The sequence below is a fragment of the Xenopus tropicalis genome, chromosome 5, assembly GCF_000004195.4.
Source record: "Xenopus tropicalis strain Nigerian chromosome 5, UCB_Xtro_10.0, whole genome shotgun sequence".
Classification (NCBI taxonomy): domain Eukaryota; kingdom Metazoa; phylum Chordata; class Amphibia; order Anura; family Pipidae; genus Xenopus; species Xenopus tropicalis.
This window is the reverse complement of record NC_030681.2, coordinates 111,066,831-111,080,631: the sequence shown is the minus strand read 5'-3', so window position 1 is coordinate 111,080,631 and position 13,801 is coordinate 111,066,831.

Here is a 13,801-nt window from a genome sequence, read left to right as displayed (position 1 = left end):
CCTTGGATGTTGCTCCCAGTGGCCTCAAAGCAGATGCTTATTTTTGAATCCCTGGCTTGAAGGCAAGTTTTAATTGCAAAGAAATCATATGTACTGGGAGGGTGAATAAAGCCATTTATTTGCAAATAACGTGCAACTATGCAAGAAGTTTGTATCCATTAGGGATGTTAATAAATGTAAGGTTATAAATAATATACAGGCCATTTATACCCTTAATGGCAAATCCTTAATAGAGATGGACCTAGTGGTACTGGTGGCTATTAAACTAAAGTCTACTAAGGAAGGCAAGTCTGTAAGGTATTGGCCTCTATTGAAAGGGGTATAGATTCACAGGGGGAGAGAGTCATTGTTTTTACAAAGTACTGGTAGAATATGCAGTGCATTTTTTTTTTTTGGTTTCCAGTGTTTAAAAGGGACATTATTGAAATGAGAAAGTTAAGAGAAAAACAGCGTAATTGAGAGTGTGAAGGTGTTAGTTATGGATATAATAACTATGTATAAACATATATGGGGATCTTACAGTAAACTCATGCTTTATTCACTTGACTAGTAGATCATTCCAGAGGTAGTTAGTACTTTTGAGTTGAAAAGAAAGGAACTCTGAGTCAAACTGGAGATGAGTTTACATGGGGGTTTCTTTGCCTTCCCTCTGAATTAATTAGCAGTTAGGCAGGTTTAACTTGGACAAGAAATGTCATGGTATTGATATCATTCATTTGTAATTACTTGCCTTTACTTTAGCTTATGGTGTAGAATGGGACTTATCAAGATGGTTAAAAATGAATTATAAAAGAGCAAGGACTTTTCCATCCTGGAGCCTGTGTATGCCGGCCAATAATAACAATGTCATGAGGGTTTGGTGGCCAGGACAATGCAAGCCCGAGAACAGCAATGTTCCCTTTCTAATATTCTAATCATTTTTACTGTTATTTTCTCCTTTACTCTTGTATCGGTTATCTGTATTATTGTATATAATCTGTACATTCACTGTACACACCTGTTTGTTGTACAGGTATGGGATCCCTTATCCGGAAACCCATTATCCAGAAAGCTTCTGAATTACGGAAAGCCCGTCTCCCATAGACTCCATTTTAATCAAATACTTCAGAATTTTAAAACTGATTCCCTTTTTCTCTGTAGTAATAAAACAGTACCTTGTAATTGATCCCAACTAATATATAAATAATTCTTATTGGATGCAAAACAATCCTATTGGGTTTAATTAATGTTTTATTGATTTTTAGTAGACTTAAGTTATGGAGATCCAAATTATGGAAAGACCCCTTATCTGGAATACCCTTGGTCCCGAGCATTCTGGATAACGGGTCCTATACCTGTACAGCACTAAGGAATATGCTATTACTTACAGACCTCTGAAGGGTTAAGATGAGTCAGTCTGTAATACACTATTTAATCTCAGTCCCTAATAACTACATCTCAACCCAAAGATGGGGCCATTCTCTGCCATCTCACTTAAATTCTTTCACAAGTTCATTCAGTCCAATTAGCCATATCTGTATTAACAAAATGACTTCTAGGCTCATTTATCTGAAGGATCAAAATTATTCATAAATGTCAAGTGACCTTTGGAGTTGGCATCATCTTTACGTGCAGAGAATGACTGAAATCTCAGGTGCGCATGACTAATTCCCACGCTGATCAACAAAGCTATCCGAATGAATAATTGTTTTCTTTCAAGCAGGAGTAGACACAAATTCACCAGGAGCTGCTTCACCCATTGTATACAGCAGGGTGCAACAAGAAAAAACTTTATGTGTATTTCCCTTAAAATAAACTCTAAATAAGAAGGCAACCAATCAGATGTTTACTTATACAGTTAGGATAATCTTACCGGTGTAGTTGCTCCTCTCTGCTCCCTTTCAAGCTCATTACTATCCTTCCAATGCACTGATCCTCAAACCTGCACAATATTTTAAAGTGAGGGATCTATATGTAGGTAAAAGGACTAAAGGATGCTTTCATAAATTGTGTAAATGTCCATTTATTATGACAGAGTATATGGTTAGCAATAGCAAATAGTGCCTGGCACTGCCTGTTATCTGCAACACCCCCCATCTTTTACAATTTAAGAAGCCCCAAACCATAGGCGGAGGGAGACTTTTTTGTTTGGGGAGGCTAAAGATGGGCCATACATAGACTGACCTACAGCTAATGTGACACTTAGTGGATTCACTGCTGGTGAAAAATCTAACCTTCCAACTACCTCTTGCCGTTCCCACTGGCTTCCAGGGATACTGTGCAAAAGTGCGGGTGGGAGTAAAGTATTTATACGTGTACTTCTGTGAGGGGTTCTGTGAGGGGTTCTCCATCCATTTGTGTTTGTGAACAGTTAGCGTAAAGGGGTAGTTCACCTTTATATTCTGAGACAATTTGCAATTGGTCCTCTTTTATTTTTAATGGTTTTTCAGTTATTGAGCTTTTTGTTCAGCAGCTCTCCGTTTGGTATTTCAGCAGCTATCTGGTTGCTAGGGTCTTATTTACCCTAGCAACTAGGTAGTGGTTTAAACAAGAGATGGGAATAAGAATAGTTAAAGGGCCTGAATGGAAAAATAAGTAATAAAAAATTACCACATAGACAGTGTCCCCAATTGCCCCATAGACAGTAGCCCCCATACACAGGGCGCAACCTTATAAAAGGGCCTGTCCCCACTGCACAAGGAGATGCATAAGGAGCAGAAGCTGCACAAGGAGCAGCAGCCATATAAGGAGCAAGAGCCGCACAAGAAGCAGGAGCGCCCGGCATACATACCCCCCAACTGTCCCGCTTTCCGCGGGACTGTCCTGGTTTTAATAGCACATCCCGCTGTCCCGGATAGTTCAATGAATGTCCCGCATTTCCCTAATCTATTACGGACAATTGGGGGGTATGTATTTAGGTCCTGCCACTATAACACTGGCACTAATACATTGGCTCCACTGTAACTAACTAAAAATGAACAAAGCAATGACAAAAGTAAAAAAAAAAAAGTTAACTTACCATCCATCTGTTAGGGTAGGTGATAGGGATATTATAGATGTCAGGTGACAAAAAACAATTTAATTTCAGGTAGTGATTCAGCCTTTAGAACTGTATAGTACCTGTGGGAGTGGTATGATACAGTATAGTACTTGTGTACAGTACCTGTGGGAGTGGGATGATGATACAGTATAGTACCTGTGGGAGTGGGATGATGATACAGTATAGTACCTGTGGGAGTGGGATGATGATACAGTATAGTACCTGTGGGAGTGGGATGATGATACAGTATAGTACTTGTGGGAGTGGGATGATGATACAGTATAGTACCTGTGGGAGTGGTATGATACAGTATAGTACTTGTGTATAGTACCTGTGGGAGTGGGATGATGATACAGTATAGTACCTGTGGGAGTGGGATGATGATACAGTATAGTACCTGTGGGAGTGGTATGATACAGTATAGTACTTGTGTATAGTACCTGTGGGAGTGGGATGATGATACAGTATAGTACCTGTGGGAGTGGGATGATGATACAGTATAGTACCTGTGGGAGTGGTATGATACAGTATAGTACTTGTGTATAGTACCTGTGGGAGTGGGATGATGATACAGTATAGTACCTGTGGGAGTGGGATGATGATACAGTATAGTACCTGTGGGAGTGGGATGATGATACAGTATAGTACCTGTGGGAGTGGGATGATGATACAGTATAGTACCTGTGGGAGTGGGATGATGATACAGTATAGTACCTGTGGGAGTGGGATGATACAGTATAATACCTGTGGGAGTGGGATGATACAGTATAGTACCTGTGGGAGTGGGATGATACAGTATAGTACCTGTGGGAGTGGGATGATGATACAGTATAGTACCTGTGGGAGTGGGATGATACAGTATAGTACCTGTGGGAGTGGTATGATACAGTATAGTACTTGTGTATAGTACCTGTGGGAGTGGGATGATGATACAGTATAGTACCTGTGGGAGTGGGATGATGATACAGTATAGTACCTGTGGGAGTGGTATGATACAGTATAGTACTTGTGTATAGTACCTGTGGGAGTGGGATGATGATACAGTATAGTACCTGTGGGAGTGGGATGATGATACAGTATAGTACTTGTGGAAGTGGGATGATGATACAGTATAGTACTTGTGGGAGTGGGATGATGATACAGTATAAGACCTGTGGGAGTGGGATGATGATACAGTATAATACCTATGGGAGTGGGATGATACAGTATAGTACCTGTGGGAGTGGGATGATACAGTATAGTACCTGTGGGAGTGGGATGATACAGTATAGCACCTGTGTATAGCACCTGTGTATGGTACCTGTGTATAGCACCTGTGTATAGCGCCTGTGTATAGCGCCTGTGTATAGCGCCTGTGTATAGCGCCTGTGTATAGCACCTGTGTATAGCGCCTGTGTATAGTGCCTGTGTATAGTGCCTGTGTATAGTACCTGTGTATAGTGCCTGTGTATAGTACCTGTGTATAATGCCTGTGTATAGTACCTGTGTATAGTGCCTGTGTATATGTATAGTACCTGTGTATAGTGCCTGTGTATATGTATAGTACCTGTGTATAGTGCCTGTGTATATGTATATGCCTGTGTATATGTATATATATATATGTATATGGAGTGGTATGATACAGTATAGTACTTGTGTACAGTACCTGTGGGAGTGGGATGATGATACAGTATAGTACCTGTGGGAGTGGGATGATGATACAGTATAGTACCTGTGGGAGTGGGATGATGATACAGTATAGTACCTGTGGGAGTGGGATGATGATACAGTATAGTACTTGTGGGAGTGGGATGATGATACAGTATAGTACCTGTGGGAGTGGTATGATACAGTATAGTACTTGTGTATAGTACCTGTGGGAGTGGGATGATGATACAGTATAGTACCTGTGGGAGTGGGATGATGATACAGTATAGTACCTGTGGGAGTGGTATGATACAGTATAGTACTTGTGTATAGTACCTGTGGGAGTGGGATGATGATACAGTATAGTACCTGTGGGAGTGGGATGATGATACAGTATAGTACCTGTGGGAGTGGTATGATACAGTATAGTACTTGTGTATAGTACCTGTGGGAGTGGGATGATGATACAGTATAGTACCTGTGGGAGTGGGATGATGATACAGTATAGTACCTGTGGGAGTGGGATGATGATACAGTATAGTACCTGTGGGAGTGGGATGATGATACAGTATAGTACCTGTGGGAGTGGGATGATGATACAGTATAGTACCTGTGGGAGTGGTATGATACAGTATAGTACTTGTGTATAGTACCTGTGGGAGTGGGATGATGATACAGTATAGTACCTGTGGGAGTGGGATGATGATACAGTATAGTACCTGTGGGAGTGGGATGATGATACAGTATAGTACCTGTGGGAGTGGGATGATGATACAGTATAGTACCTGTGGGAGTGGGATGATGATACAGTATAGTACCTGTGGGAGTGGGATGATACAGTATAATACCTGTGGGAGTGGGATGATACAGTATAGTACCTGTGGGAGTGGGATGATACAGTATAGTACCTGTGGGAGTGGGATGATGATACAGTATAGTACCTGTGGGAGTGGGATGATGATACAGTATAGTACCTGTGGGAGTGGGATGATGATACAGTATAGTACCTGTGGGAGTGGGATGATGATACAGTATAGTACCTGTGGGAGTGGGATGATGATACAGTATAGTACCTGTGGGAGTGGTATGATACAGTATAGTACTTGTGTATAGTACCTGTGGGAGTGGGATGATGATACAGTATAGTACCTGTGGGAGTGGGATGATGATACAGTATAGTACTTGTGGAAGTGGGATGATGATACAGTATAGTACTTGTGGGAGTGGGATGATGATACAGTATAAGACCTGTGGGAGTGGGATGATGATACAGTATAATACCTATGGGAGTGGGATGATACAGTATAGTACCTGTGGGAGTGGGATGATACAGTATAGTACCTGTGGGAGTGGGATGATACAGTATAGCACCTGTGTATAGCACCTGTGTATGGTACCTGTGTATAGCACCTGTGTATAGCGCCTGTGTATAGCGCCTGTGTATAGCGCCTGTGTATAGCGCCTGTGTATAGCACCTGTGTATAGCGCCTGTGTATAGTGCCTGTGTATAGTGCCTGTGTATAGTACCTGTGTATAGTGCCTGTGTATAGTACCTGTGTATAATGCCTGTGTATAGTACCTGTGTATAGTGCCTGTGTATATGTATAGTACCTGTGTATAGTGCCTGTGTATATGTATAGTACCTGTGTATAGTGCCTGTGTATATGTATAGTACCTGTGTATAGTGCCTGTGTATAGTACCTGTGTATAGTGCCTGAGTATAGTACCTGTGTATAGTGCCTGTGTATAGTACCTGTGTATAATGCCTGTGTATAGTACCTGTGTATAGTGCCTGTGTATATGTATAGTACCTGTGTATAGTGCCTGTGTATATGTATAGTACCTGTGTATAGTGCCTGTGTATATGTATAGCACCGGTGAATAGCACGTGTGTATAGTGCCCGTGTATAGTGCCTGTGTATATGTATAGCACCCATGTATAGCACCCGTGTATTGCACCCATGTATAGCACCCGTGTATTGCACCCGTGTATAGCACCCGTGAATAGCACGTGTGTATAGTGCCTGTGTATAGTACCTGTGTATAGTACCTCTGTATAGTGCCTGTGTATATGTATAGCACCCATGTATAGCACCCGTGTATAGCACGTGTGTATAGTGCCTGTGTATAGTACCTGTGTATAGAACCTGTGTATAGAACCTGTGTATAGTGCCTGTGTATAGTACCTCTGTATAGTGCCTGTGTATATGTATAGCACCCATGTATAGCACCCGTGTATAGCACGTGTGTATAGTGCCTGTGTATAGTACCTGTGTATAGCACTTGTGTATAGTGCCTGTGTATAGTACCTGTGTATAGTGCCTGTGTATAGCACCTGTGTATAGCACTTGTGTATAGTGCCTGTGTATAGTACCTGTGTATAGCGCCTGTGTATAGCACCTGTGTATAGCACTTGTGTATAGTGCCTGTGTATAGAACCTGTGTATAGCACTTGTGTATAGTGCCTGTGTATAGTACCTGTGTATAGTGCCTGTGTATAGCACCTGTGTATAGTACCTGTGTATAGTACCTGTGTATTGTACCTGTGTATAGCGCCTGTGTATAGCACCTGTGTATAGTGCCTGTGTATAGTACCTGTATATAGTACCTGTGTATAGCACCTGTGTATAGTACCTGTGTATAGAACCTGTGTATAGCGCCTGTGTATAGCACCTGTGTATAGTACCTGTGTATAGTACCTGTGTATAGTGCCTGTATATAGTACCTGTGTATAGTACCTGTGTATTGTACCTGTGTATAGCGCCTGTGTATAGCACCTGTGTATAGCGCCTGTGTATAGTGCCTGTGTATAGTACCTGTGTATTGTACCTGTGTATAGCGCCTGTGTATAGTACCTGTGTATTGTACCTGTGTATAGTGCCTGTGTAAAGTACCTGTGTATAGTGCCTGTGTATAGTATCTGTATATAGTACCTGTGTATTGTACCTTTGTATAGTGCCTGTGTATAGTACCTGTGTATAGTACCTGTGTATTGTACCTGTGTATAGCGCCTGTGTATAGTACCTGTGTATAGTGCCTGTGTATTGTACCTGTGTATAGCGCCTGTGTAAAGTACCTGTGTATAGTGCCTGTGTATAGTATCTGTATATGTATAGCACCCATGTATAGCACCCGTGTATTGCACCCATGTATAGCACCCGTGTATTGCACCCGTGTATAGCACCCGTGAATAGCACGTGTGTATAGTGCCTGTGTATAGTACCTGTGTATAGTACCTCTGTATAGTGCCTGTGTATATGTATAGCACCCATGTATAGCACCCGTGTATAGCACGTGTGTATAGTGCCTGTATATAGTACCTGTGTATTGTACCTGTGTATAGTACCTGTGTATAGTGCCTGTATATAGTACCTGTGTATAGTGCCTGTATATAGTACCTGTGTATAGTACCTGTGTATTGTACCTGTGTATAGTGCCTGTATATAGTACCTGTGTATAGTACCTGTGTATAGTACCTGTGTATAGAACCTGTGTATAGCACCTGTGTATAGCGCCTGTGTATAGTGCCTGTGTATAGTACCTGTGTATAGTGCCTGTGTATTGTACCTGTGTATAGCGCCTGTGTAAAGTACCTGTGTATAGTGCCTGTGTATATGTATAGCACCGGTGAATAGCACGTGTGTATAGTGCCCGTGTATAGTGCCTGTGTATATGTATAGCACCCATGTATAGCACCCGTGTATTGCACCCATGTATAGCACCCGTGTATTGCACCCGTGTATAGCACCCGTGAATAGCACGTGTGTATAGTGCCTGTGTATAGTACCTGTGTATAGTACCTCTGTATAGTGCCTGTGTATATGTATAGCACCCATGTATAGCACCCGTGTATAGCACGTGTGTATAGTGCCTGTGTATAGTACCTGTGTATAGAACCTGTGTATAGAACCTGTGTATAGTGCCTGTGTATAGTACCTCTGTATAGTGCCTGTGTATATGTATAGCACCCATGTATAGCACCCGTGTATAGCACGTGTGTATAGTGCCTGTGTATAGTACCTGTGTATAGCACTTGTGTATAGTGCCTGTGTAAAGTACCTGTGTATAGTGCCTGTGTATAGCACCTGTGTATAGCACTTGTGTATAGTGCCTGTGTATAGTACCTGTGTATAGCACTTGTGTATAGTGCCTGTGTATAGAACCTGTGTATAGCACTTGTGTATAGTGCCTGTGTATAGTACCTGTGTATTGTACCTGTGTATAGTACCTGTGTATTGTACCTGTGTATAGCGCCTGTGTATAGCACCTGTGTATAGTGCCTGTGTATAGTACCTGTATATAGTACCTGTGTATAGCACCTGTGTATAGTACCTGTGTATAGAACCTGTGTATAGCGCCTGTGTATAGCACCTGTGTATAGTGCCTGTGTATAGTACCTGTATATAGTACCTGTGTATAGCACCTGTGTATAGTACCTGTGTATAGTACCTGTGTATAGTGCCTGTATATAGTACCTGTGTATAGTACCTGTGTATTGTACCTGTGTATAGCGCCTGTGTATAGCACCTGTGTATAGCGCCTGTGTATAGTGCCTGTGTATAGTACCTGTGTATAGTGCCTGTGTATTGTACCTGTGTATAGCGCCTGTGTATAGTACCTGTGTATTGTACCTGTGTATAGCGCCTGTGTAAAGTACCTGTGTATAGTGCCTGTGTATAGTATCTGTATATAGTACCTGTGTATTGTACCTTTGTATAGTGCCTGTGTATAGTACCTGTGTATAGTACCTGTGTATTGTACCTGTGTATAGCGCCTGTGTATAGTACCTGTGTATAGTGCCTGTGTATTGTACCTGTGTATAGCGCCTGTGTAAAGTACCTGTGTATAGTGCCTGTGTATAGTATCTGTATATAGTACCTGTGTATTGTACCTGTGTATAGTACCTGTGTATAGTGCCTGTATATAGTACCTGTGTATAGTACCTGTGTATAGTACCTGTGTATAGTGCCTGTATATAGTACCTGTGTATTGTACCTGTGTATAGTACCTGTGTATAGTGCCTGTATATAGTACCTGTGTATAGTGCCTGTATATAGTACCTGTGTATAGTACCTGTGTATTGTACCTGTGTATAGTGCCTGTATATAGTACCTGTGTATAGTACCTGTGTATAGTACCTGTATATAGTACCTGTGTATAGCACCTGTGTATAGTACCTGTGTATAGAACCTGTGTATAGCACCTGTGTATAGCGCCTGTGTATAGTGCCTGTGTATAGTACCTGTGTATAGTGCCTGTGTATTGTACCTGTGTATAGCGCCTGTGTAAAGTACCTGTGTATAGTGCCTGTGTATAGTACCTGTATATAGTACCTGTGTATTGTACCTGTGTATAGTACCTGTGTTTAGTACCTGTGTATAGTGCCTGTATATAGTACCTGTGTATAGTACCTGTGTATAGTACCTGTGTATAGTGCCTGTGTATAATACCTGTGTATAGTACCTGTGTATAGTGCCTGTGTATAGTACCTGTGTATAGTACCTGTGTATTGTACCTGTGTATAGTACCTGTGTAAAGTACCTGTGTATAGTGCCTGTGTATAGTACCTGTGTATAGTACCTGTGTATAGTGCCTGTGTATAGCTCCTGTGTAAAGTACCTGTGTATAGTGCCTGTGTATAGTACCTGTGTATAGTGCCTGTGTATAGTACCTGTATATAGTACCTGTGTATTGTACCTGTGTATAGTGCCTGTATATAGTACCTGTGTATTGTACCTGTGTATAGTACCTGTATATAGTACCTGTGTATTGTACCTGTGTATAGTGCCTGTATATAGTACCTGGGTATAGTACCTGTGTATAGTGCCTGTATATAGTACCTGTGTATTGTACCTGTGTATAGTGCCTGTATATAGTGCCTGTATATAGTACCTGTGTATAGTGCCTGTGTATAGTACCTGTGTATAGTACCTGTGTATAGTGCCTGTGTAAAGTACCTGTGTATAGTGCCTGTGTATAGTACCTGTGTAAAGTACCTGTGTATAGTGCCTGTGTATAGCTCCTGTGTAAAGTACCTGTGTATAGTGCCTGTGTATAGTACCTGTGTAAAGTACCTGTGTATAGTGCCTGTGTATAGTACCTGTATATAGTACCTGTGTATTGTACCTGTGTATAGTGCCTGTATATAGTACCTGTGTATTGTACCTGTGTATAGTACCTGTATATAGTACCTGTGTATTGTACCTGTGTATAGTGCCTGTGTATAGTACCTGGGTATAGTACCTGTGTATAGTGCCTGTATATAGAACCTGTGTATTGTACCTGTGTATAGTGCCTGTATATAGTGCCTGGGAATAGTACCTGTGTATAGTGCCTGTGTATAGCTCCTGTATATAGTGCCTGTATATAGTACCTGTGTATAGTACCTGTGTATAGTGCCTGTATATAGTACCTGTGTATTGTACCTGTGTATAGTGCCTGTATATAGTGCCTGTGTATAGTACCTGTGTATAGTGCCTGTATATAGTACCTGTGTATTGTACCTGTGTATAGCGCCTGTATATAGTGCCTGTATATAGTACCTGTGTATAGTACCTGTGGGATGAAATCTGCAGCAAAAGTTCAGAGTTGGTTCTCAGGTAAAGTTACAGCTGCATGGGGCTAGTAGCACGTAATGTGTGTACTTAACATAAATAACCAAATAAATGAAAACACAAGACACTGGAGCATTTGGTGGAGAAAAGGCCACAACTGTTTTATTTTAAACCATAAATAACACCATTATAACTTTTAAAATAGAAGAGATCCTAACTTTCCAAAATCTATAAAATCAATTACCCCAGCCAGCCTCTGCTCCAAAATCAGCGAATGAAGTGTACCTTTATTAGCCCCTGCTAAAAGCCCAGGGCTTACCTCCACACAGCTGCGACAATACACATTTTTTTTTTTATAACACATACTTTTTTTTTTTATATATATATATATATATTAGGGTGGGTAGGTGGGAGGGGAACATCCTGACTCGCTCGTCCGGGAAAACTTCTGTGCCTCAGTGTCCAGTGCATCCCCCTTTTATAGGCAGCAATCCAGCTGGAATGACCTGTTGCTGGGCAAGACAAAACCTGCCTGCCTATGACTGCTGATCGGACCACCTGCCAATAAGCCAATCACCTCTGGAAACAGCTGTATGATACCAGGCAGATAACTACCCATGATGCCTTGCAACCCAGCTACCACAAATGACCTCATCCTGTAACTTTTCCTAGGCTAAGGTAAGCTAATGCACTCACATAAAACAGGTACCTACACACGTACACTGCCCCCTGTACCTGGGGGCCAATGGGGGCCCCCAAGTTGCAGATTCTTCTTTTCAGTCTTCATTTCTGCACTGCCTTTAGTTTGTAATATCTCTCCAAGCCCTGTCTGCATCTGTGCCTTGTCAATTTTACTGTCTGTCAAGAAAGCTGTGCTCTGATTGGAGAATCCACAAGAAGAAAGATCCAATGAGAGCACAGCTGATTACAGCAGAAATGGAGCTTGCAGGACAGTGCAGAAATTGAGTGAGTTTTATTTTTGTTTGTATTTTTAAGGTGCCAAGCATGTTTGGGGGGGCTTAGCCTCCCCTAACCTTATTGAAAATCCGCCTATGCCCCCAACAAATGGAATTCATGTTATTTTTGCACAAGTGCATAATCTTGTCTTAAATCTTGTATTAATGTTAAACCTTGTTTGCCAGTTTGCTTCCCAATCTTTTACTGTATACAATGCCCAAATCCATATAATTAATAAACAAGTTAAAAAGCAAAGGACCAAGGACTGACCCCTGCGCTACTCCACTAACAACACTGGCCCAATTAGAAAATATTCTTTGTAATCTATCCTTCAGCCAGTTCTCTATCCAATTACAAATATTATGTTCCAAGCCGATATTTCTTAATTTTATCACTTAACTTTCTGTGAGGTACTGTATCAAACACCCTAGCAAACTCAAGGGAATAGTAGTTTAGTACTTTGGGGTGATTACTATTAGCTAAATTCACTGCATGTCAGTCAGTCATAAGTTTACAAATAGTCCCACAAGTTCACAATTTGGATGGGACATTTTTGTTCCGGGGCCTTTTCAGCATCACTTTGGTTTAGTTTTGGGATACATTGTCCAAAGACAAATGTTCCCTTATCTTGCAGCCCTGCTACCATCAACACACACTGCCCAGTTACATACCTGCACCGCTCCAGGTACTCCAAGTGGCTGCTCTTAAGCTCCACTGATGGATCAAAATCTTTTAACCCGCGAGGCCGCGAGTCGGCGAGTCGGCCGTTATCTGCAGCCTTCTGCGATATTGGTCGCCTCGCGAGGTTTCATACAATATTATCGGTGCGTGTATGGCCAGCTTTACGTGCTGCCCTGCAGGGTGAGTGGTGCATATTAAGTCATTCCGCACCATGCACCCTGCAGGGCAGAATGAAAGTGGCTGCTTGGAGCACCTGGAGTCAGGCAATTGGTCACTCTGCTCAGTCAGGCACAGTCGCAGCGCCACTGGGAGTGGAGCGGCGCAGCCAGGAAATTGCTCATACTGCAAGGTCAAACACAGTCACCATGGGCCACATAAAATAGCCAGGGAGGCTGGATTCGGCCTGCGGGCCTTTTTTTGACACATGTGAAGTATGGCATGGCTGCAAAAAATGGTTAATTGTAAGGGAAAAAAAAACATGGCATTGTTTCACAAACACAAAATCTTGCACTAATGGTGTTTTCTATGTAAGAGGTTTCAACCAAAGGCTGATCCAATTACACAGGAGAAAGCATTATTTTGTTTGTAAGCAAGGAACCATTTCCGTCAGCATATGTGTTATTAAACATAAATCTGATTAACTCAGTATGACCTTCCTCTTGAACAATGTAGCCTGACATTTTATTATATACAGGCATTGATCCATTTGTGATTTACGTGCAACTGTTAGGGTCACTGCTTGACATTTATTTAGGGTTAAATTCTATATTTAACTGTATGTATCTGTATTCTTAACTTGGGTGATCAGTACATCCTTGGTTGTGTACCACCATATTGGTTATAACCATGTTTATCTTTAGCATGTATTCGGACTAAATCTATTATATAAACTGAAATCGACGTATTTGACATCTTTGATAGTATGGCTTGCAATCTCAGAGAAAAATCTAATAAAAGCAGGTGC